Raw genomic sequence first — 26,436 nt, 5'->3', positions numbered from 1 at the left:
TCTTTCACAAAATCATGTACATCCTTTAAAAATAATTAGATAATTGTGGTTGGAACCACATGTGTGGGTGGGAATGTTTACAGAGCATTTGTAAAATGAGAAGAAAACCGAATTCAGAACTCTGAGAAACAATAACATTTAAAGAAAGAAGGGGAGTGGAAGGGAGGTGAACCCCAAAATATGAGAGCGATGACTAGAGAGATGGGTAAAGACTCAGGAAGGGATTGTCATAAGAGTTGAGAGTTGCAGAGCATCAGGAATAAATGTTATCAGGAAACACTGCTATTGAATATTAGCTAATTGCATGTGACAATGAATATGTTTTTGGTGACCTTTAAATGCAAGGATGTGTTTGTTTGAGGGAGGGTTTGCCCCTATATTAGCAACCAGCTTTTTAGAGGTCTTTACAACCAACAGCTTTATAACCAGCAACCAGCCCTAGAGGTCTTTACAAGCATCAGGTGTTACAATAAATATTTAGTATTTAAGTGGAAAACAATTTCCTATTATAAATTAAAGACATCTGTCAAATGATAGGCTATCGACCATTAGGTAGTCTATCCAGTTAAATATTTTCATCTTTTGCTAATTTCTCCTAATTGTTTATCAAGTACTAATTCCTTATCTCAAGTAATTTTAATATTAAATAATTGACTTCCAGAATTCTAGCCCTTAATAAGAAAAGTCTAATTTATACCCAAGGCCAGCTGTCCACCTATTTCTACTTCCTGTCTTCATCTACCCAATGGAGACTCAATATACTCTTACCCAATTGCATGACGTAAGGACTGCAGTTCTTTTTACAGGACTGATGAACTCAGCCATTTTAAATCTCCAAAAGCTTTTTTTTTCTTTTTTCCTTAACCTTTAACTGGGTAAAAATATACATATACATTCGCTCCCTTTTGCCCTTTTCTTTTTTTTTTTCTGTACTAAATTCATAGCTTTTAGCTTTTCTCTTTCTTTTACAATTTTTTTTTTTTTTTTTACTGGTCACACTATATTTCTGGCTTTCTCTTTGCTTTTCTCCTACCTCTCTGCTCTTTTTGCATTCTTTCATTCTTTTTGTACCCCTTGTTATACTCCTTCCTGCACCCACTAACTTACCCCAATAGTAATTGCTGAGTATAGATGTCACAAACGTAAATGGAGGATCATCATGGTGGATGGGAGGCAGGACTAGATTGTAGCTCTGACTCAGATGAACAGAGCAGCCTGCAGAGCCTTGCACTGTGAATTTTAGCTCCAGATGGACTACAAGAACAAACCAGCAATCCCAAGAGGACACACAGACCCTCTGAAGGAAGCAGACTGCTCCTGTGCTACCCGGGAGGTGCCCCAAATACTGTGAGTGCCCCAACTGCAGAAAGGGAGATCCTCCTCTCCCAAACACACATTCTCAATGGAGAAACTGAAGGTCTGTTTGTGGGAGAAATTTCCGACTATACCTGGAGCTGAGTCAATTTAGAGAGCTGAGAGAAATACAGGGGTAGAGGAAGCAGTGGCAAAGGCCCTGGGAGCTCGCTGGGTCCCCAGGCAGTCCATTCTTGCCTGGCACCACAGGGATCCATCGGGAGGGTGGTCAGAAGAGCGGGAGAAACACCACAGGGAGAAGGAAATCTCCAGCTGAACTTTGTAACAATTTGAGCCAGGTGAGAAGCCTCCTGGCCAGAACTCTGGGTAGAGCACAAATCTGGTATGCAGACTCCACAGGTAGGGGAAGAAGCAAGTCCTTTTCTTTCGCAGCCGGGAGGTGGGTATCCTGGGGCAAGTTCTCAAACCTGGCTTGCCCACTGCCTGGAAACAGACTTGGGGCTGTTGCAGGGGGTGACGGTGGGAGTAAGACTGGTCCTTCAGTTTGCGTGGGAGCTGGGTGAGGCCTGTGACTGCAGGCTTTCCTCCACTCCCTGACAAACCTGCATGACTCAGCAGAGGCAGCCATAATCCTCCTAGATACATGACTCCATGGACCTGGGAACATCACCTGCATCCCCCACAGCAGCTGCAGCAAGACCCACCCAATGGGAGTCTGAGCTCAGACATACCTAGCCCTGACCCCACCTGATGGTCCTTCCCTACCCACCCTGGTAGCTGAAGACAAAGGGCATATAATCTTGGAGTTCTAGGGCCCTGCCGACCACCAGTTCCTCTCCATACTACCATAGCTGATGCTCTCTGGAAAGTGCCACTTCCTGGGAGGAAGTCAACCAGCACAAAAATAGAGCATTAAACCACCAAAGCTAAGAACCCTCACAGAGTCCATTTTACCCCCCAGCCACCTCCACTGGAACAGGTACTGGTATGCATGGCTGAGAGACCCATATATGGTTAACATCACAGGACTCTGTGCAGACAACCCCTAGTACCAGCTCAGAGTTGGGTAGACTTGCTGGGTGGCTAGACCCAGAAGAGAGACAACAATCACTGCAGTTCGGCACACAGGAAGTCACATCCATATGAAAAGGGGGAGAGTACTACATCAAGGGAACACCTCATGGGACAAAAGTATCTGAACAACGGCGTTCAGCTCTAGACCTTCCCTCTGACAGAGTCTACCCAAATGAGAAGGAAGTCCCAAACTAACTCTGATAATATGACAAAACAAGGCTCTTTATAACACCACCAAAAAACATCACACTAGTTAACCAGCAGTGGATCCAAACCAAAAAGAAATCCCTGATTTACCTGGAAAAGAATTCAGAAGGTTAGTTATTAAGTTAATCAGAGAGGTACCAGAGAAAGGTAAAGCCCAATGCAAGGGAATAAAAAAAAAAAAATGATGCAAGAAATGAAGGGGGAAATATTTAAGGAAATAGATAGCATGAAGAAAAAACAGTAAAAAATTCAGAAAACTCTGGACACACTTATAGAAATGCAAAATGCTCTGGAATGTCTCAGCAATAGAACTAAACAAGTAGAAGAAAGAAATTCATAGCTCGAATTAACCCAACCTAACAAAGACAAAGAAAAATGAATAAGAAAACATGAACAAAGTTCCCAAGAAGTCTGGGATTATGTTAAATTATCAATGCTAAGAATATTCAGTGTTCCTGAGGAAGAAGAGAAATCTAAAAGTTTGGAAAATATATTTGGGGGAATAATTGAGGAAAATTTCCCCAGCTAGAGACCTAGACATCCAAATACAAGAAGCACAAAGAATACCTGGGAAACTCATCATAAAAAGATTATCACCTAGGCACATTGTCATCAGGTTATCCAAAGTTAAGATGAAGGAAAGAATCTTAAAAGCTATGAGACAGAAGAACCAGGTAACCTATAAAGGAAAATCTATTAGATTAACAGCAGATTTCTCAGCAGAAACCCTATAAGCTAGAAGGGACTGCACCCTATCTTCAGCCTCCTCAAACAAAACAATTATTAGCCAAAAATTTTGTATTCAGTAAAACTAAGCATCAGATACGAAAAAAGGATACAGTCTTTTTTAGATAAACAAATGCTGAGAAAATTCGCCACTATCAAGCCACCACTATAAGAACTGCTAAAAGGAGCTCTAAATCTTGAAACAAATCCTAGAAACACATCAAAACAGAATTTCTTTAAAGCATAAATCACACAGGACCTATAAGACAAAAATACAAGTTAAAAAGCAAAACAAAAAACAAAAACCAAGGTACATATGGAACAAATAGCACAATGAATGCAATGGTACCTAACATCTCAATACTAACATTGAATGTAAATAGCCTAAATGCTCCACTTTAAAGATACAGAACTGCAGAATGGATAAAAACTCACCAACGAAGTATCTGTTGCCTTCAGGAGACTCACCTAACACATAAGGACTCACATCAACTTAAAGTAAAGTGGTGGAAAAAGGCGTTTCATGTAAAGGACACCAAAAGTGAGCAGGGATAGCTATTCTTTTATCAGACAAAACAAACTTTATAATAACAGCAGTTAAAAGAGACGAAGAGGGACATTATATAATGGTAAAAGGCCTTGTCCAACAGGAAAATATCACAATCCTGTACATATATGAACCTAACACTGGAGATCCCAAATTTAAAAAACAGTTACTAATAGACCTAAGAAATGAGATAGACAGCAAGACAATAAGAGTGGGGAACTTCAGTACTCCACTGACAACACTAGACAGGTCATCAAGACAAAAAGTCAAAAAAGAAACAATAGATTTAAACTATACCTTTGAACAAATTGACTTAACAGATATATACAAAACATTTCATCCAACAACTGCAAAATACACTATCTATTCAATAGTGCATGGAACTTTCTCCAAGACAGACCATATGATAGGCTATAAAACATGCCTCAATAAATTTAAGAAAATTGAAATTATATCAAGCACTATCTCAGACCACAGTGGAATAAAACTGAAAATCAACTCCAATGGAACCTTCAAAACCACACAAATACATGGAATTAAATAACCTGTTCCTTGAATGAGCATTGGGTCAAAAACAAAATCAAGAGGGAAACTAAAAAATTATTTGAACTGAAAAACAATGATGACACAATGTATCAAAACCTCTGGGATACAATAAAGGCGGTGCTAAGAGGAAAGTTCATAGCCCTGAATGCCTACATCAAAAAGACTGAAAGAGTGCAAACTGACATTCTAAGGTCATACCTCAGGGAACTAGAGAAACAGGAACAAACTAAACCCAAACCCAGCAGAAGAAAGGAAATAACCAAGATCAGAGCAGAACTAAATAAATTTGAAACAAAAAAATACAAAAGATAAATGAAACAAAAAGCTGGTTCTTTGAAAACATGAATAAAATTGATAGACCATTAGAAAGATTAACCAAGAAAAGAAGAGAGAAAATCCAAATAACCTCATTAAGAAATGAAACAGGAGATATTACAACTGACACTACTGAAATACAAGAGATCATTCAAGGCTACTATGAACATCTTTATGCTCATAAACTAGAAAACCTAGAAGAGATGGATAAATTCCTGGAAAAATACAACCCTCCTAGCTTAAATCAGGAAGAATTAGATACCCTGAACAGACCAATAGCAAGCAGTGAGATTGAAATGGTAATTAAAAAATTATCAACCAAAACAAAGTCCAGGACCAGAGCAATTCACAGCAGAATTCTATCAGACATTCAAAGAAGAATTGGTACCAGTACTTTTGATACTATTCCACAAGATAGAGAAAGAAGGAACACTCCCTACTTCATTCTATGAAGCCAGCATCAACCTAATACCAAACCAGGAAAGGACACAACCAAAAGAGAAAACTACAGACCAATATCCTTTATGAACATAGAAGCTAAAATCCTTAACAAAAATACTAGCTAAGTGAATCCAACAACATATCAAAAAGATAATTCACCATGATCCAGTGGGTTTCATACCAGGGATGCAAGGATTGTTTAACATATGCAAGTCAATAAATGTGATAGACCACATAAAGAGAATTAAAAACAAAAATCACATGATCATCTCAACAGATGCAGAAAAACCATTCAACAAAATTCAGGATTAAAACTCTCAAGAAAATCAACATGCAAGGGACGTACCTCAATGTAATAAAAGCCATCTATGACAAATCCACAGCCAGCATGGTACTGAATGGGGAAAGTTGAAAGCATTCTCTCTAAGAACTGGAACAAGACAAGGATGCCCACCCTCGTGACTCCTCTTCAACACAACACTAGAAGTATTAGCCAGAGCAATCGGACAAGAGAAAGAAAGAAAGGGCATCCAAATCAGTAAAGAGGAAGTCAAACTGTCACTGTTTACTGATCATTTACCTTGAAAACTCTAAAGACTCCTGCAGAAAACTCCTAGAACTGACAAAAGAATTCAGCAAAGTTTTGGATACAAGATTAATGTACACAAATCAGTAGTTCTTCTATACACCAATAGTGACCAAGAAGAGAATCAATTCAAGTACTCAACCCCTTTTACAATAGCTACAAAAATAAAATAAAATAAAATACTTAGGAATATACCTTGCCAAGGAGACAAAAGACCTCTACAAGGAAAACGACAAAACACTGCTGAAAGAAATCATAGGTGACACAAACAAATGGAAATATATCCCATGCTCATGAATGAGTAGAATCAATATTGTGAAAATAGCCATATTGCCAACAGCAATCTACAAATTCAACACAATCCCCATCAAAATGCCACCATCATTCTTCAAAGAATTACAATAAACAATTCTAAAATTCATATGGAACCAAAAAGAGCCTGCATAGCCAAAGCAAGACTAAGCAAAAATAACAAATCTGGAGACATCACTCTACCTGATTTCATACTTTACTATGAGGCCACAGTCACCAAAACAGTATGATACTAGTATAAAAATAGGCACATAGACCAATGGAAGAGAATAGAGAACCCCGAAATAAACCAAGATACTAACAACCCACTGATCTTCAACAAAGCAAACAAAAACATAGCATGGGGAAAGACACCCTTTTCAACAAATGGTGCTGGGATAATTTGTTAAGCCACATGTAGGAGAATGAAACTGGATCCTCACCTCTCACCTTACACAAAAATCAACTCAAGATGGATTAAGGACTTAAATCTAAGGCCTGAAACTATGAAAATTCTAGAAGATAACACTGGTAACATTGGAAAAACCCTCCTAGATATTGGCTTAGGCAAGGATTTCATGACCAAGAGCCCGAAAGCAATTGCAATAAAAACAAGAATAAATAGCTGGAACTTAATTAAACTAAAGAACTTTTTCATGGCAAAAGAAACCGTCTGCAGAGTAAATAGACAACCCACAGAGTGGGAGAAATTCTTTACAACCCAAACATCTGATGAAGGACTAATATCCAGAATCTACAATGAACTCAAACAAATCGGTAAGAAAAAAAACAATCCCATCAAAAAGTGGGATAAGGACAACAATAGACAATCTCAAAAGAAAATATACAAATGGCCAAACAAACATATGAAAAAATGCTCAGCATCACTAATAATCAAGAAAATGCATATCAAAATCACAATGTGATATCACCTTACTCCTGCAAGAATGACCATAACCAAAAAAATAAAAAAATAGATGTTGGCATGGATGTGGTGAAGAGGGAACACTTTGACACTGCTGGTGGGAATGTAAACTAGTATGACCACTGTGGAAAACAGTGTGGAGATTCCTTAAAGAACTAAAAGTAGAACTACCATTTGATTCAGCAATCTCATTCTGGATATCTACCCAGAGCAGAAGAAGTCATTATACAAAAAAGATGCTTGCACATGCATGTTTATAGCAGCACAATTCATAATTGCAAAATTGTGGAACTGATCCAAATGCCCATCAATCAACATGCAGATTAAAAAAAAAAAAAACAACTGTGGTATATTTATATGATGGAATACTGCTTAGTCATAAAAAGGAATTAATTAATGGCATTTGCAGCGACCTGGATGAGATTGGAGAATATTATTCTAAGTGAAGTCACTCAGGAATGGAAAACCAAACATCATATGTTCTCACTGATATGTGCAAGCTAAACTATGAGAATGCAAAAGCATACGAATGATATAATAGACTTTGGGGACATGAGGGGAAGGGTGGGAGGTGGGTGAGGGATAAAAGACTGCAAATGTGGTGCAGTGTATACCATTCAGGTGATGGGTGCAAGAAAATCTCTCAAATTACCACTAAAGAAGTTACTCATTTAACCAAATACTACCTGTACCCCAATAACTTATGGAAATTTTGTTAAAAGTAAAAAAATTAAAAGGAAAAATCTAGTTTTTGAAATTTGCCAATTACAATAACAGTCAAGTCATATCAATTTCTAAAACTCTTGGAGGACTCAGAAATTTTCTCTAGGATCCCCACTAGTTTTAATGTCTACCCTTTTCTCAATCGACGTGCTGGCTATTAAATGCCAGCATTAGAGAGAAATAAATTTATTTATATTATTTTACCTTTGAATCATTTATATTACAATAATATTTCCAACTGTTTTTATGGCAAATGTACCCTATTTAAGTTACATTTTGGGCTAAAGAGACATTCAAAGACTGCTTCAGAAATGAACTGTTCCATTTATAACATCATTTCCAAGGGAAAATGTGTGCTAAGTTCCCAACAACTGATTAGCAAATTAAATTTTGAAATACAACCTGTTTGTTAGCAAGGAACTGCCTGTAATTAGGAAGGTAAATCTGTTGGGAAAAAATCAAATAGGTGAGCCAAAACGCAGAAGCTTGTGTTGTGATAAGAAAGCTAGTGTGTATTTGTGTACTGCATTACTATTTCAAACTGCGTTCATATACATGAGCTCATCTGAGTGTCACAACAACCTTGAAAAGTAAGCAGGGAAGTGTTTTTTGTTATCTAAAATTTGCAGAAGAGAGAAGTGACTGAGAGGAGTTAAGCAACTTTCACAAGTTTAGGCAATTACAAGGCTAGGTGGAACCTAGTCTTCAAATTCAGTATCTTTCCCGGAATAACTACCCTTAATAGTGGGGTCCATTTAAGATTTTAATTGGAAAGCAAAAAGTTTTGCTGCTGTTGAAGAAAATGTTTGAAAGCTACTGCACTAAATGAATACGGCCAGCATGATTTTCCAGAATGGAAGCTAGAAGTCAAGCTGAGGTATTTCTCCCCAGAATTCATTATGTAGAAGAAAAACCTCTTTCCTTTGTGCAATCATAATTCTGAAATGGAAATGTGAATGAGTAAACATGGAGCTCCTACTATGAACTGAGCTCTTTGCTAGACTTCATTTCATTAAATCCTTTTGAAAACCATTTGAAGTAGTATTATTATGTCCATTTTACTGATGAGGAAGCAAAGGCTCAGAAAGGTTATGTAACTTGCCTTGGCTACCTATTTTGTGAAGGGCAATGCAATGATTTGTACCCAGATGGGCCTAACTTCAGATCCTGTCCTCTTATCCACTACTCACACTCAGTGAACTGCTTTCCTGCAATTTGGAGATGCATTACTATGCTCTAAAAAGAAAATGAAATAAAGTATATGGGTAGATTACTTTTCAATTCACCTGCACAGACGGAGGCTGCTGCACTCTACTACGTCAGGAAGGCAGGATGAGAGAGCATCCACTCCAAAGTCTATGCTAATAGTATCTCCTGAAACTGGTTGGTATGCAGCCTGCTCAGTTGTTCACAGTAGCCTTAGAAAGATCCCCAAACCATGAACTGTTATACATATTTGATGCTTTGGAATTGCTATTCTGCATAAATCTGTATGTAACATTTGTTTTGATATTTTCAGTTTACTTAGATTAGTGTGTATCAATTTTGATTTGATGCATAAAAATGAGAAGCATCTCCATTTACAAAGTATAAAAAAACAGTCAACTCTTAGAAGACAGAGGATGTTAATTTTAGACTATTTAGCTTGTTCCGTGTAACATCATTTGGGAATATGGTAATCATAGCAATATTTCTTTTTAGATGCTATTTTTCCTGCCTCATTCAACTCCAGGAAGAATTCCAACATGCCCTCTTCAGTCTTTTCTCTTTTGCCTTATGATTGCTAAACCTAAACTTTATGGGTATCCTTAGGTATGATACGCAGTCAATCCCCAAACATTTGTGGCTCACTTCCTACTCTGGGAAAGTATGCTAGGTAAACTAGGGTAGGATGGGAATGAGAACATTTTCTTCTTCTCCAGTCTGATCTAAGGCCTCTTCATTCATACCCCACAATACGCAACCATTTCCAAATGAGTATCATCATACCTGTTCAGAATGGGGTGAGAACTGCCACCAACCATGGCAAGAGAAGATTTGTGGTGAATTAAATTCTAATGGGTCCATGTAGAATGAATAGAATTTGAATAAATGGAAAGAAGGGATGGTTGGGGCAGAGCATTATCAAATCACAAGTTCAAGGGAAGGAATTTGCAAGATTTGTTAATAAAACAGGGATAAGACTGCTGTTTATCATGAACAGGTATTTCTTGTGAGATAAAGGAGAAGTTAAATTTGGGTCAGATTTCAGACTCCCGTATGTGTTGGGTTACTGCAAATAACAGCAACAATTAAGGCCCTTGAATGAATACTATGCGTTTCAAAGTATTAGAACCTCATAATAAATGTATGAGTTATGTATGATTATTATCCCCATTTTATAGATCAGGCAACCAAATCTCAACAAGATTAATTAGCTTGTAAGTAACTAACAAAGTCAGGATTTTAGTAATGTGGAGCTATGGAAAAATTAGAAAGAAGAGTGTAACTGAAAAATGTAAAATGGGGCCGGGTGCAGTGGGTCACGCTTGTAATCCCAGTGCTTTGGGATCCTCAGGTGGATCACCTGAGGTCGGGAGATCGAGACCAGGCTGACCAACATGGAGAAACCCCATCTCTACTAAAAATACAAAATTAGCCGGGCGTGGTGGCACATGCCTGTAATCCCAGCTACTTGGGAGGCTGAGGCAGGAGAATTGCCTGAACCTGGGAGGCAGAGGTTGTGGTGAGCCGAAATCACGCCATTGCACTCCAGCCTGGGCAACAAGAACAAAACTATGTCGAAAAAAGAAAGAGAAATGTAAAATGGGACTATTGGAATATTCATCTGGTAGAGATTATCAAATGAATTGGATGCAAAAAAGGCAGAGAGCCTGCCAGGGAGGCAATTTCTGAAGCCAAGGCATGAATGATGACCTGAATGAAAAACAGACACCAAGGCATGAATGAGGACCTGAATGAAGAAGAAAGGAAACTTCTTCTTCCAATATTCAATGCCTGAATATTTGAGTGATAAAGACAGAGGACTCAGACATTTATCCAAGGTTTCAACTGAGAGAATTGTGGAAGGATTACAAAATGGGGCGGGGGTAGACCCTGCAGGAGAAGGAAGCTTGAAGGCGGGAGGACTAATAGTTGTAATCACTGTAGTATTAAATCTGAAATACTAATAAATGGCAGATATCAAAGAAGAATCTTCAAATAATGGTAAATGCTATATAAACCCAGCTCTTGATATCTTGCTTTAAGATTGGTAGTGCTCTTTAGTGACCAAATTTGACCCTTACTATGATAAATAATTGTGAATAATTGGAGTAAGGGGCTACCTGCATTTTCTTTCATATAATGTGTGTGTGTGTGTGTGTGTGTGTGTGTGTGTGTATTTTTCACACCTCTGCTTCCAAATCTCTTTTGCTTAGAGAATGCTGTTTTACAGAATTACAGTTCTGACTCCAGTACTCTAACGTGCCTGCATGTTCACTAAATTCTAAGTGCCTCACAAACAGGGGTTGTGTCTCAGTTATCGTTTTATCAAGCACAGAGCCGAGCAATGGCAAAATAAGTGCTTATTTAATGATGATGTGACAGTACATGAGGACATCCTTTTGATAATGCAAATAAAATGGAATCCACAAAAGTCTGTTTTGTAATTGATCTGTTAAAAGTTGTATTCAATTTTCTGTGGCTAGAAATTGTATCCCAAAAATGAAGTGACCTATGAAGAGATGAATAAGTGAACGCTGTAATAAAGCCAGAGTTGGGGATACTCCTTGAGCAGAGATTGCAGGAGTAAATAAACTTTCCTAATGATCTATTTGTGTTTTGTTTAGTCAAACTGACTTCTAAACAGTCAAAGGATTAATTTTTGTGTCTCCTAGGGTACAATTATTAAACTCAGTGCCCTAGTACAGACTAAGTGCTGTCTAAAGTTCAAAAAAGGGATAATGCAATATAGATCAAATTAGAATCCTGAAGTCTTTGTGCATTTCATCACTTAAGAAAATACTTTCTGTTGTAACAAACTTTTTTTTTTTTTTTTTTTTTTGCTTGGTAGGGGGTGTGGAGATTGTGTGGTTAACCTTTGCAGCAATGCTGAGACACTTTTATTCAGCTAAAAATCTTACTGAAACTTTAATGCTCAAACTTTGTTCAAACTTATGTTACTTTTTAAGGATCCAGAAATGAACATTTTTGGTAAATAGATAAGGCTCTTGACACTATTTTATTTCATCTCGACCTACAAACAAACAGTTTCTTGCCTGAAAACAACTTGCTCTTTTAATTTCCGTGCTCTAAACAGCATGTAGTAGCCTATAACATTCTGACATTTTCCAACAACTTCCCTAAAAGCTGTAATCTCAGGAGGCACATATTCTATCTTCCAGATTGTCAGTTATACCAAATGTATTCCATAATATACTGTGGGTTTTTAACTGTTCAGCATACTGTGTCTGTTTTCTTGACTTCCACTACCTGACTTCAAAGCCAATGTCACACATTTTATATTCACTATTATAGTAGAACCCTATTCCTGGTAAAAATTACTGTTTTAATTGAGATGAGTAATGTTAGTTTAACAAAAATCTTCATAATTTCATGACTTAAAGGTTTATTTCTTGCTACTCTATAGTCCTGCAACCAGATATCCCTTTTTTCCTTCATAAGAATGATCCACTCCAGCAAAATCAACTTCTTGTACATGTGTCTTTTGGCTCCACAGTATTTCCCCAGCCTGAGGTTACTTTCACCTTCTAAATTATATACTGTAGGGTGGGGGCTCCTGTCACCCAGTGGTTTAGGGAAGCCTTAGACATGTGGATCCAGTTTTGTTTTTTCATTTTAAACTTTTATTTAAGGTTCAGGGGTACACTGTAGCATTGTGATATGGGTAAACTGCCTATCGGGGCACTTGGTGCACAGGTTATTTAGTCACTCAGGTAATAAGTATAGTACCTGATAGATATTAAAAATCCTCTCTCTCCTCCCACCCTCAACCCTCAAGTAGGCCCCAGTGTCTCTTGTTCCCCTCTTTGTGGCCATGTGTTTGAATTGTTTACCTCCCACTTAAAGTGAGAATATATGGTATTTGTGTTTTTTTTTTGTTTCTGCATTAGTTTGCTTAGGATAATGGTCTACAGTTCCATCTATGTTGCTGCAAAGGACAGGATCTTGTATTTTTTTTTTTTTTTTTTTTTTGACAGAGTCTCATTCTGTTACCCAGGCTGGAGTGCAGTGGCACGATCTTGGTTCACCACACTCTACGCTTCCTGGGTTCAAGCAATTTTCCTGCCTCAGTACCCCCGAGTAGCTGGGATTGTAGGCATGTACCATCATGCCAGGCTAATTTTTGTAATTTTAGTAGAGATGGGGTTTCACCATGTTGGCCAGGCTGGTCTCAAACTCCTGACCTCAAATTATCCACCCTCCTTGGCCTTCCAAAGTGGTGGGATTACAGGCATGAGCCACCTTGCCCAGCCGATCTTGCTCTTTTTTATGGCTGTGTAATATTCAATGGTGTATATGTACCACATTTTCTTTATCTAGTCTACCATTCATGAGCATTTAGGTTGATTCCATGTCTTTACCAATATGAATAGTGCTGTGATGAGTGTACATGTACATATGTCATTATGATAGAACAACTTATATTCTTTTGGGTGTACACCCAGTAATGAAATTGCTGGGTCAAATGGTAGTTCTGTTTCAAGTTCTTTGAGAAATTATCACACTGCTTTTCACAATGGCTGAACTAATTTGCATTCCTATCAGCTGTATATAAACATTCCCTTTTATCTGCAACCTCACCAGCATCTGTTATTTTCTGACTTTTAAATAGTGGCCATTCTGACTGGTGTGAGATGATATCTCATTGTGGTTTTGATTTGCACTTCTTTAATGATTAGTGATGTTGAGTACTCTTTCATATGCCTGTTGGGCACATGTATGTCTTCTTTTGAAAGGTGTCTGTTTATGTCCTTTACCCACTTTTTAATGGGGTTGTTTTTTGCTTGCCCTATTTGTCTAAGTTATTTATAGACTCTGGATAATACACCATTGTCCAATGCATACTTAGCAAATATTTTCTCCCATTCTATAGTCTGTTTATTCTGTTGATCATTTATTTTGCTGTGCAGAAGCTCTTTAGTTTTATTAGGCCACATTTGTCAATTTTTGTTTTTGTTGCTATTGCTTTTTTGGCATCTTGGTCTTGAAATCTTTGTCAGGTCCTATGTCCAGAATGATATTTCCTAGGTTTTCTTCCAAGGTTTTTATAGTTTTAGGTTCTACATTTAAGTCTTTAATCCATGTTGAGTTGATTTTTGCAAGTGAGGTAAGAAAGGTGTTATGTTTTGGTTCTGTATCCTCATCCAGATCTCACATCAAATTGTAATCCCCATGTGTTGAAGGAAGTACCTAGTAGGAGGTGATAGGGTCACAGGGGTGGATTTCCCCCATGCTGTTCTCATAACAGTGAGTGGGTTCTCATGAGATCTCATGGTTTAAAAGTGCTTAAGATTGTGTGACACTCCCCCACCCCGCAGCTCTCTTTTTCTCTCCTCCTCCACCAGGGGAAGATATATTTGCCTTCCCTTCAACTTCCATGATAACTATAAGTTTTCTGAGACTACCCATTAATGCTTTCTGTAAAGCCTGTGGAACTGTGAGTCAATTAAACTTCTTTTCTTCTTACCCAGTCTTAGGTAGTTCTTTATAGCAGTGTGAGAATGGACTAATACAGAAGTGGTCCAGTTTTAATCTTCTGCAGATGGCTAGCTAGTTATCCCAGCACCATTTATTGAATATGGGGTCATTTCTCCCATTGCTTGTTTTTGTTGACTTTGTCGAATATCAGATGATTGTAGGTGTGCAGCATTATTTCTGGGTTCTCTGTTCTGTTCCATTGGTCTATGTATCTGTTTTTGTACTGATACTATGCTGTTTTGGTTATTGCAGCCTTGTAGTGTAGTTTGAAGTCAGGTAACAAGATGCCTTTTTTCCTTTTGCTTAGAATTGTCTTGGTTATTTCATCTCTTTTTGGGTTCCATGTGAAGTTTAAAGTAGTTCTTTCTACTTCTGAATAAAATGATGTTGATAGTTTGATAGAAGTAGCATCGAGTCTGTAGATTGCTTTGGGTAGCATGACCATTTTAACAATTTTGATTCTTCCTATCCATGAGCATGGAATATTTTTCCATTTGTTTCTGTCATCTATGGTTTCTTTGAGCAATGTGTTGAGTGTTTTCTCATTGTAGAGCTCTTTCACATCCCTGGTTAGCTATATTCCTATATATATATATGTTTTCTTTTTTGCAAATGTGAATGACATTGCTTTCCTGATTTTGCTCTCAGCTTCAGTGTTGTTGCTATATAGAAGTGCTACTGATTTTTTGTATATTAACTTTTGTATCCAGAATCTGCTGAAGTTGTTTATCAAATCGAAGAGCTTTTGGGCAGATGCTATGGGGTTCTAGGTACAGAATCATGTTGTCTGCACACAGGGATAGTTTAACTTTCTCTCTTCTTATTTAGATGGCTTTTATTTCTTTTTCTTGACTGATTATTCTGGTCATGACTTCCAGTACTATGTTGAATAGGAGTGGTAAAGAGGGCATCCTTATTTTGTTTCAGTTTTCAGGGGGAATGCTTCTAGATTTTGCCTATTAAGTATGATGTTGGCTGTGGGTTTGTCACAGATGGCTCTTATTACTTGGAAGTATGTTCCTTCAGTGTCTCGTATATTGAGGGTGTTTAAAATAAATTGATGTTGAATTTTATTGAAAGCCTTTTCTATATCTATTGAGATAATCATGTGGCTTTTGTTCTTAATTCTGTTGATAAGATGAATCACATTTATCAACTTGTATATGTTGAACCAACCTTGCATCCCAGAGATGAAGCCTACTTGATCATGGTGAATTTGATTTTTGATGTACGGCTAGATTCAATTTGCCAATATTTTATTGAGGAATTTTTCATCTATATTTATCAAGAACATTAGCCTGAAGTTTTCTTGTGTATGTCTGCCAGGTTTTGTATCAGGATGATGCTGGCCTCAGAGAATGAGTTAGGGAGGAGTCCCTCCTCCTCAATTTTTTCAAGTAGTTTCAGTAAAAATGGTACTAGCTCTTCTTTATACATCTGGTGGAATTCAGCTGTGGTTCAGCTGTGAATCTCTCTGGTCCTGGGCTTTTTTGGATTGGTAAACTTTTTAATACTGATTCAGTTTTGGAACTCATTATTGGCCTGTTCAGAGATTCAATTTCTTCCTGGTTCAATGTTGGGAGGTTGAATGTGTACAGAAATTTATTCATTTTTGTAGGTTTTCCAGTTTGTGTGCATAGAGGTGTTCATTGTAGTCTCTGATGGTTTTGTGTATTTCTGTGGGGTTGGTGGTAATGCGCTCTTTGTCATTTCTGATTATGTTTATTTGGATCTTCTCTCTCTTTTTTTAAATTAGTGTAGCTAGTGGTCTACCTATCTTATTATTTTTTTCAAAGAACCAATTCCTGGATTTGTTAATCTTTTATATGAGTTTTCACATCTCATTTCCTTCAATTCAGCTCTGATTTTGGTTATTTCCTAGCTTCTGCTAGCTTTGAGGTTGGTTTGCTCTTGTTCCTAGCTTCTGCTAGCTTTGGGGTTGGTTTGCTCTTGTTTCTCTAGTTCCTGTAGGTTTGATGGTAGGTTGTTAATTTGAGATCTTTCTAACTTTTGGATGTGGGCTTGTAGTGCTGTAAACTTCCCTCTTAACAATGCTTTATCTGTCCCAAAGATTCTGGTATGTTGCATGTTTGTTCACTAAGAACTAAAAGTTCTTTAGCTTTAAAGAACTTTTTGATTTCTGCCTTAATTTAACTACTTACCCAAATTTTAGTCCAGAGCAGGTTGCTTAACTTCCATGTAACTGTATGGTTTGGGGTGATTTTCTTTGTATTGATTTCTGTTTTTATTTATTTTTCTTTTCTTTTTTGTAACTTGCTGAGGATTGTTTTACATTTGATTCTGTGGTTGATTTTAGAGTATGTGCCAAGTGGTGATGAGAAGAATGTATATTCTATTGTTTTGGGGTGGAGAGTTCTGTAGATGTTTATTAGGTCCATTTGGTCAAGTGTTGAGTTCCGGTCCTTAATATCTTTTATTAGTATTGAAGCTTGATGATTTTTTCTAATACTATCAGTGGGGTGTTGAAGTCTCCTACTGTTATTGTGTGGGAGTCTAAGTCACTTTGAAGGTCTGTAAGAACTTGCTTTATGAATCTTAGTGCTTCTGTGTTGGGTGTGCATATATTTAGCATGGTAGGTCTTCTTATTGAATTGAGCCCTTTATCATTATGTAATGCCCTTCTTTTCTTTCTTTTAATCTTTGTTGAATTAAAGTCTTTTTTGTCTGAGGTTAGGATAACAACCTCTCCTTCTTTGTGTTTTCCATTTGCTTGGTAGATTTTTCCTCATCCCTTTATTTTGAGCCTATGAGTGTCATTGCACGTGAGATTGGTCTCTTCAAGACAGCATAACTTTGTGTCTTGCTTCTTTATTCAGCATGCCACCCTGTGCCTTTTAATTAAGGCATTTAGCCTGTTTACATTCAAGGTTAATATTGATATGTGCAGATTTGATCTTGTCATTTTCTTGTTAGCTAGTTATTATGTATACTTGTCTGTGTGGTTGCTTTATCTTGTGACTGGTCTGGTACTTAAGCATGTTGTAGTGGTTGGTAATATTTAGTGCTTCTTTCAGGACCTCTTGTAAGGCACGTCTGGTGGTAACAAATTCCCTCAGCATTTGCCTGCCTGAAAAGCATTTTATTTTTTCTTTGGTTATGAAGCTTAGTTTGACTGGATATGAAGTTATTGACTGGAAATTCTTTTATTTAAGAATGTTGAATATAGGCCTCCAATCTCTTCTGGCTTATAGAGTTTCTACTGAGAGGTCTGCTGTGAGGCTGATGTGGTTCCCTTTGTAGGTGACTGTTTCTTCTTTCTAGCTCCCTGTAACATTTTTTCCTTCATTTTGACCTTGGAGAATCTGATGATTATGTGTCTGGGAACAGTCTGCTTGTGCAATATCTTCCTGGGGTTCTCTGCATGTCCTGAATTTGAATGTTGGCCTCTTTAGTGAGGTTGGGAAAGTTTTCATGGACAATATCCTGAAATATGTTTTCCAAGTTGCTTGCTTTCTCTGCTTCTCTTTCAGGGATACCAATGAGTTGTAGATTTCGTCTTTTTACATGATTCCAGATGTTTTGGAGGTTTTGTTTATTCTTTTTTACTCTCTTTTCTTTATTGTTGTCTGACTGAGTTATTTTGCAGAGCCAGTTTGTGAGCTCAACATTCTTCCTTCAGTTTGGTCTATTCTGCTGTTAATAATTGCTATTGCATTATGAAATTCTTACAATGTGTTTTTCAGCTCTGTCAGTTTGGTTCTTCTTATTATGGCCATTTTGTCTACCAGCTATTGTATTTTTTTTTTGTGATCCTTAGTTTTCTTGAGTTGGATTTCAACATTCTCTGAATCTCAATGATGTTTGTTCCTATCAAGGGTCTGAATTATGTTTCTGTCACTTCAGTCATTTTGACCCAGTTAACAACCCTTGCTGGAGACCTAGTGCAGTTGTTTGGTTGTTTGGAAGAAATAATCCAGTCTGCTTTTTTGAGTTGCCAGAGTTCTTGAGCTGGTTCTTTCTTATATGTGTGGGGTAGTTTTCACTTAATTGTGGTGTAGTTTGAGTACAGTCAGTAGATTTCTTTTTTATAGACAGCCAAGGCTTTATGCAGGGTCTTTATTGTTAGCTAAATTCTTGTCCTTGGTTTCACAGGGGGGATATTAGCAAAAATATTTTTGGTGTTAAATTTTGGGCTGTCATCCAGTAGATGGCACTTAAGTGAGTGCTGGCTGCAGATCATGGCTTGAGACTCCTGGGCTGTATGCCATAGCTCTGAGCTTCCTTTCCTAGGTAAGAGGTAGCATGGCCAGGGACCTTAGCAGTGGTTGTGGCAAAGGGTCTTTCACTTGTCTCTTAGGGTTTTCACCCTAGAGAGATGTGGAGCCACTGTTAATGGTGGAGGGTGTCTCGATTATTGGTGTCTTGAACAAAGAATTGGACAAACACACAAAGCAAGGAAGGAATGAAGTGTTTTATTGAAAATGAACGTACACTCCACAGGGTGGGAGTGAGCCTGAGCATAGGGCTCAAAGGCCCTGTTACAGAATTTTGGGGAGTTTAAACATTCCCTAGAGAATTCCATTGGTTATTTGGGGTATGCACTATGTAAATGGAGAGGATGAAGTAAAGTTACAAAGTCATTTTCTGTGTACACCCTATGGAGAGGATATTTCCTGTTATAGCTAAAGTGTGAATTGGCCTTATGTTCCCTGCCTGCAGACCCTATTTTCCTGCCTCACCACTATCAATTAGTGCAATCAACCTGGGATGAGGTGGCTGCACTGTGGGCCCAGGCCAGGTTCCCTGCCTGGTAACAAGTAGGCGGATAGTGGAGGGGATGGACAGACTGGCCTCTTCTCCTTAGGGCAATTGCAGCTTGCTGGATGTGTGGTTAAAACACTTAGGGTCTATGCTCCTTCCCAAGTCCAAGGACAACAGGACAATACCACTGAAGTGGTTGCCTCTGGGAGCTGCATCTCCAGGAAACACAGAACCACTGCTACTAAGAATGTTCAACCAGGGAGTGGGGCGGTTGTACTGCAGGCCCAAGCTGGGAGTTCTGTTTGCTGAAGAGCAGGGCTTTGAGGGCTCAAGGGGATGAGAGTCTGGGCTCCTTTCCACATGGTAACTGTGGGATGATGGAAGCTCAGGTGAAGCCCTCAGACTCTTTGTTTCTTTCCAGACCAAGGGCAGTAGGGGCAGAACCATTGCTGTGCCATGGCCGTGGGGCTGTCAGTTGCCTCTGGGAGCCCATCCTCAGGGAAGCACCAAACCACTACCCATGAGTGTGTTCAGTCATGGGATGACTGTTCTATAGTCCTGAATTGGGGGCCCTGTTTGGCGAAGAGTGGGGTGAGGACTCTCAGGGAAGAGAGACTCTACTACCCTCTGAATGGTAGCTGTGGTGGGCTGGAAGTGCCAGTGTAGTGACTAGATCCTTGTAACCACCCAATGTGTTCACTTTACCCACTGCCTAGACAGGCTTGGTTTATCAAGACAGTGAAATTGCAATGGAGAAAGAGTAATTCATACAAAGCTGGCTGTGAGGGAGATCAGAGTTTTATTATTACTCATATAAGTCTTCCTGAGCATTCGGCGATTAGAGTTTGTAAAGATGATTAGGCTGGTAGGGGCTCTGGAAGTAGGGAGTACTGATTGATCAGGTTGGAGATAGAATCATATGGGGGTCAAAGTGAGGTTTTCTTGCTGTTTCAGTTCCTGGGTGGGATCGCAGAACTGGTTGAGCTAGATTACAAGTCTGGGTGGTATCAGCTGGTGCACTGAGTGCAGGGTCTGCAAAATACCCCAAGTACTAATCTTAGATTGTGCAATAGTGATGTGATCCCCAGGGACAATCTGGAGACATTCAGACTCCCTAAACCTAATTTCTAATTTTGTAGCTAATTTGTTAGTCCTGCAAAGGCAGACTGGTTCCCAGGCAAGAAGGGAATCTTTTCAGGAAAGGGCTATTACCAGTATTGTTTTAGAGTCAAACCATAAACTAAATTCCTTCCCAAAGTTAGTTCGACCTACACCCAGGAATCAACAAGGACAGCTTAAAGGCTACGAGCAAGATCAGTCAGTTAGGTCTGATCTCCTTCACTGTCAAAATTTCCTCAGTTATAATTTTTCAAAGGCAATTTCACCTTTGTTCCTTCCCCTGCCTGAGGGAGGTTAGGATAGTACAACTGCAACTGCAATGGAGGAAAGGTTGTGAGTTGTCTCTAGGATTTCCTCCTTAGAGAAACGCAGAGCTGTTTCTGACCAAAGTGTTCAGGTGGAGGAAGTGTAGTTGTCCTGGAGTCCCAGATCAAAGATGCCCTGCCCAGTGAGAAGTAGGGATGGAAACCTGCATGGAAAACAGCCTGGCTGTGTTTCTGTGGGGCAGCTGTGGTGTTTTGAGGATCCACGCCAGTCCCTAAGTACTTTGCACTTAACCTGCAAGGTACAGTGGAAGTGAGACCTGCCTGTAGTCTGTTGCTGTTCAACCTCCTGGATTCAGCTCCTTTCCTGGGGGTACTCAAGGGAGTTTGACCTCTCCTGCCACTGGAGCTGTAGCCACTAATGCCAGGATGCCTGGAGATCCAAGACTCCTGGAACTCTGCATGTGCCTGAGTGGCAGCTATGCCTAGACTCCATGTAGCTCTCCATGTCAGTCTCGAGGCCCAAATGGGTGATCTCATGGAAGGATCACCTGAGCCCAGTGTTGCAAAGATCCACAGAAGAAGTGTGAGTCCCTGGGGATTCTCACCCTCTCACAACTTCCCTGTGGTGGAGAAGCCTCCCTTGGTTCTGTGCCACTCCTGGGTGGTTGGTCATCCTGTCTTGCTCCTCTCCATTCTCCAAGGGTCAAAATGTTTCCTTGATGAATCCTAATATGTCCACCTAGATGTTCCACTTGAAGATCTATTAATTACTCACCACTCTTTCTTCTCTCTGTGAGAGGTGCACACTAGTTGCTTTCAGTCAGACATCTTGACTAACCCTGGATCCAGATTTGATGGAGGATTGGGTGAAGCAGCAACTGTAGATCTCTGGCAGATCTTAACACATTTATGTCCAAGTTCTTTAAAGATAGATGTAAAAGTCTTACATATTCTCCCATTTTCTTTCCCTACTTGTTCCAACATTTTGAAGTGAATGATGGATTAATTATTAAACATTTTATTATTTTTATTCTCATAGAATGACATCTAACAGAAGACAGCATAAGAGCTTAAGAAGGGAAGGGAAAGGTCGGGCGTGGTGGCTCATGCCTGTAATCTCAGCACTTTGGGAGGCCGAGACCGGTGGATCATGAGGTCAGGAGATCCAGACCATCCTGGTGAACACTGTGAAACCCCATCTCTACTAAAAATACAAAAAAAAAATTAACCAGACGTGGTGGCGGGCGCCCGTAGTTCCAGCTACTCAGGAGGCTGAGGCAGGAGAATGGCATGAACCCAGGGGCAGAGCTTGCAGTGAGTGGAGATCGCACCACTGCACTCCAGCCTGGGCAACAGAGCAAGACTCCGTCTGAAAAAAAAAAAAAAAAAAGGAAGGGAAAGAAATAAAGGGAAGCAACAGATAAAAGCATGGCTTACTTGCCTGACTCCTTAACCCAACTCTAGGCTAGAACCTCCTATGCTGGACATGGTGATTTGCCCAGAGTATGGGCTTAATGCATTTTCCTTGAGGAGTAAGGAGAACACTCTGAAGTCAGATTCTCATTGTTCTAATTCCTACTCTATGTTGCCATGAATCTTGGGCAAATTACTCTGAACCTTGGAGAAGGTACTTAATGTTTTTGTGCCTTAATTGGATCATCTGCAAAACTGAGAAAATAAGAATGTGTAGATCATAGAGTTTTTGTGTGAGGCTTAACTGAAATAATAAATGTAGGGGCTTAGAATAATGCCTGGTTCAGGGGTATGCTTTCAGTAAATATTAATCACAATTTCAAGATATATCATAGCATAATGGTTGAAAGTGAGACTCTGAATCCAGGCTAACTGGGCTCTAATTCCTGTTCCACTTATTCCACTTAATTTTTCCAAGATGATGTTAATTTTTTATGCTAGTTTCTACATGGCAAATATTTAACAAACATTAATATTATTATTGAATGATTACAGAATGAAATATTTAAAAGGTAACACTCCAAGATGAGTAGTTAAAACAATGCTAATTTCTACATCTGATTTTGATTTTTAGTCTTGCTTTTCACATTGATATTAACATGAAATACTCAATTAGCTGTCCCTACTATGTAAACAAAAGGACAAGTCTATGTCTTAGTTTTCCATTACTGCTTTCCCCTCCAATACATGTGTAATTCAAATGACAAGAAATCACAATGTCAGGAGGAACCCATATTAAAACGTCTCAAATTGAAACAAAGTAACCATTTCTGTAATTAGCCAAGTCTTAAAAACAGAGTATTTGGAAAAGAGATGAATTGATACCATCTGACAAAGAAGGAAGAATTATGTTTAAGAGCTTTGTTGTTTTACTTCTCACATTAACTAAAAGGAATAATAAAGTAAAATAACATCACAGGAAACTGCATGGCAGTTTCTAATATGATAGACGTTTAGTGACTTATTGCTGTTTGCATGGTGTTTCATAGTTTCTGACAGTATAAAGCTCGCTTAAAGAAAAGAAAATACACCGCCACCCACATTTTGTCTGGAGTTAATATGTATTTTTCTACTAGTCAGAGTGTGGGAGCCTCTCGGTTTATGTAATTACAGCTTTCAAAAATCACTTAAATAGACATGAGCAAAGAAGTGAAATTGCATGTGGAATATTCGAATGACACTGAATCTGTCGGGCCGATGGGATTTTTCTTAGAAAAACTGAGATGTTTTTCAACTCTCACTTGGATGGGACTGTGCTTTGCAAGAGCTTCAGAAACAGCTTTTTCATGTTGCTGACAATCCTGACAATGGTCCTGATGAATTATCTTTATTAAACATGCTCCTCAAGCCAACTGAATCCACTCTGTCAAGCAGATTTGAAGAAAAGCAATGAGCTATGTCTTTCCCTGCAGCCTAGGTCTTGGTACTTCCAAGGAGATCAGGACGAGCAAGGGAAACCCTGACCAAACTTGATACCCTTTTTCTTCTTTTCCTAATGGGCTATCTTTTATCAAATTAAGAGTTAAAGCATTAGATAGAAATGTGAGTAAGGAATGGAAAGGTAACAAGAAATTGGGCTTGTATTTGTGAGGGGCAAGTGTTCATCTTTCCTCACTTTTTTTTAAACAGGTAAAAAATAATTATAAGTGCCTTCTTCAATATTCTTTTTTCTATCTCACATTCTACATTTTAACATTTAGTTTCTTTTCTATTTCTAAACAGCTTTACTTAAATAAAATTGACATGTACTAAATTGCACATTTTAAAGTGTACACATGTACATACCCATGAAGCCATCAGCCAAATCACGAAATAAACACATCCACTGCATCCGAAAGTTTTCTTATGCCCCCTTTTAATCTCTCTCTCCTACCCACCACTACCTTTCTGCCCCATCCTCGCATCCCCCGCACAACTATCCCATCCCCTGGAAACCTACTGCTTTACTTTCTGTCTCCACAGATTATTTTGCATTCTTTATAATTTTACAGAGATGGGAATCATACAGAATGTACTTTTTTACTAAAGATTCTTCCAGGATAATTATTTTGAAATTTATTCATTTTGTTGTGTGTACAATTTTGATCTACATTTTCCCAGTGACTGACAATGTTGAACATCTTTGCACGTGCTTATTTTCCAACTGTATATCTGTACAAATCTTTTGCCTAATTTTTATTGAGTTGTTTGATTTCTTAATATTGAGGTTTAATTTCTATTTTAAGTGTATTCTATTTTAAAAAATTAACATCCAGGGTGGAGCAAGATGGCCGAATAAGAACAGCTCCAGTCTCCAGCTCCCATCGCGAGCGCGAGCGACACAGAAGACAGGTGATTTCTGCATTTTCAACTGAGGTACTGGGTTCATCTCACTAGGGAGTGCCGAACAATCGGTGCTGGTCAGCTGCTGCAGCCTCACCAGTGAGAGCTGAAGCAGGGCGAGGTATCGCCTCACCTGGGAAGCGCAAGGGGGAAGGGAATCCCTTTTCCTAGCCAGGGGAACTGAGACACACAACACCTCGAAAATCAGGCAACTCCCACCCCAATATTGCGCTTTACCAAGGGTCTTAGCAAATGGGCACACCAGGAGATTATATCCCACACCTGGCCGGGAGGGTCCCACACCCACGGAGCCTCCCCCATTGCTAGCACAGCAGTCTGCGATCTACCTGCAAGGCAGTAGCGAGGCTGGGGGAGGGGCGCCCGCCATTGCTGAGGCTTAAGTAGGTAAACAAAGCCTCTGGGAAGCTCCAACTGGGTGGAGCTCACAGCAGCTCAAGGAGGCCTGCCTGTCTCTGTAGACTCCACCTCTGGGGACAGGGCACACCTAAACAACAACAACAAAGCAGCAGAAACCTCTGCAGACGCAAACAACTCTGTCTGACAGCTTTGAAGAGAGCAGTGGATCTCCCAACATGGAGGTTGAGATCTGAGAAGGGACAGACTGCCTGCTCAAGTGGGCCCCTGACCCCTGAGTAGCCTAACTGGGAGACATCCCCCACTAGGGGCAGACCGACACCCCACACCTCACACAGTGGAATACACCCCGGAGAGGAAGCCTCCAAAGCAAGAATCAGACAGGTACACTCGCTGTTCAGCAATATTCTGTCTTCTGCAGCCTCTGCTGCTGATACCCAGGCAAACAGAATCTGGAGTGGACGTCAAGCAATCTCCAACAGACTTACAGCTGAGGGTCCTGACTGTTAGAAGGAGAACTAACAAACAGGAAGGACACCCACACCAAAACCCCATCAGTACATCACCATCATCAAAGACCAGAGGCAGATAAAACCACAAAGATGGGGAAAAAGCAGGGCAGAAAAGCTGGAAATTCAAAAAATAAGAGTGCATCTCCCCCTCCAAACTAACACAGCTCATCACCAGCAACGGATCAGAGCTGGATGGAGAATGACTTTGACGAGATGAAAGAAGTAGGCTTCAGTCCATCAAACTTCTCAGAGCTAAAGGAGGAATTACGTACCCAGCACAAAGAAACTATAAATCTTGAAAAAAGAGTGGAAGAATTGATAACTAGAATAATTAATGCAGAGAAGGCCATAAACGAACTGACAGAGATGAAAACCATGACACAAGAAATACGTGACAAACACACAAGCTTTAGTAACCGACTCGATCAACTGGAAGAAAGAGTATCAGCGATTGAGGATCAAATGAATGAAATGAAGCGAGAAGAGAAATCTAAAGAAAAAAGAAGAAAAAGAAATGAACAAAGCCTGCAAGAAGTATGGGATTATGTAAAAAGACCAAATCTATGTCTGATTGGGGTGCCTGAAAGTGAGGGAGAAAATGGAACCAAGTTGGAAAACACTCTTCAGGATATCATCCAGGAAAACTTCCCCAACCTGGTAGGGCAGGCCAATATTCAAATTCAGGAAATACAGAGAACGCCACAAAGATACTCCTCGAGAAGAGCAACTCCAAGACACATAATTGCCAGATTCACCAAAGTTGAAATGAAGGAAAAAATCTTAAGGGCAGCCAGAGAGAAAGGTTGGGTTACCCACAAAGGGAAGCCCATCAGACTAATAGCAGATCTCTCGGCAAAAACTCTACAAGCCAGAAGAGAGTGGGGGCCAATATTCAACATTCTTAAAGAAAAGAATTTTAAACCCAGAATTTCATATCCAGCCAAACTAAGTTTCATAAGTGAAGGAGAAATAAAATCCTTTACAGACAAGCAAATGTTTAGAGATTTTGTCACCATCAGGCCTGCCTTACAAGAGACCCTGAAGGAAGCCCTAAACATGGAAAGGTACAACCGGTACCAGCCATTGCAAAAACATGCCAAAATGTAAAGACCATCGAGGCTAGGAAGAAACTACATCAACTAACGAGCAAAATAACCAGTTAATATCACAATGGCAGGATCAAGTTCACACATAACTATACTAACCTTAAATGTAAATGGACTAAATGGTCCAATTAAAAGACACAGACT

The sequence above is a fragment of the Piliocolobus tephrosceles genome, chromosome 11, assembly GCF_002776525.5.
Source record: "Piliocolobus tephrosceles isolate RC106 chromosome 11, ASM277652v3, whole genome shotgun sequence".
In the NCBI taxonomy this organism is placed as follows: domain Eukaryota; kingdom Metazoa; phylum Chordata; class Mammalia; order Primates; family Cercopithecidae; genus Piliocolobus; species Piliocolobus tephrosceles.
This window is presented reverse-complemented; position numbering follows the sequence as displayed.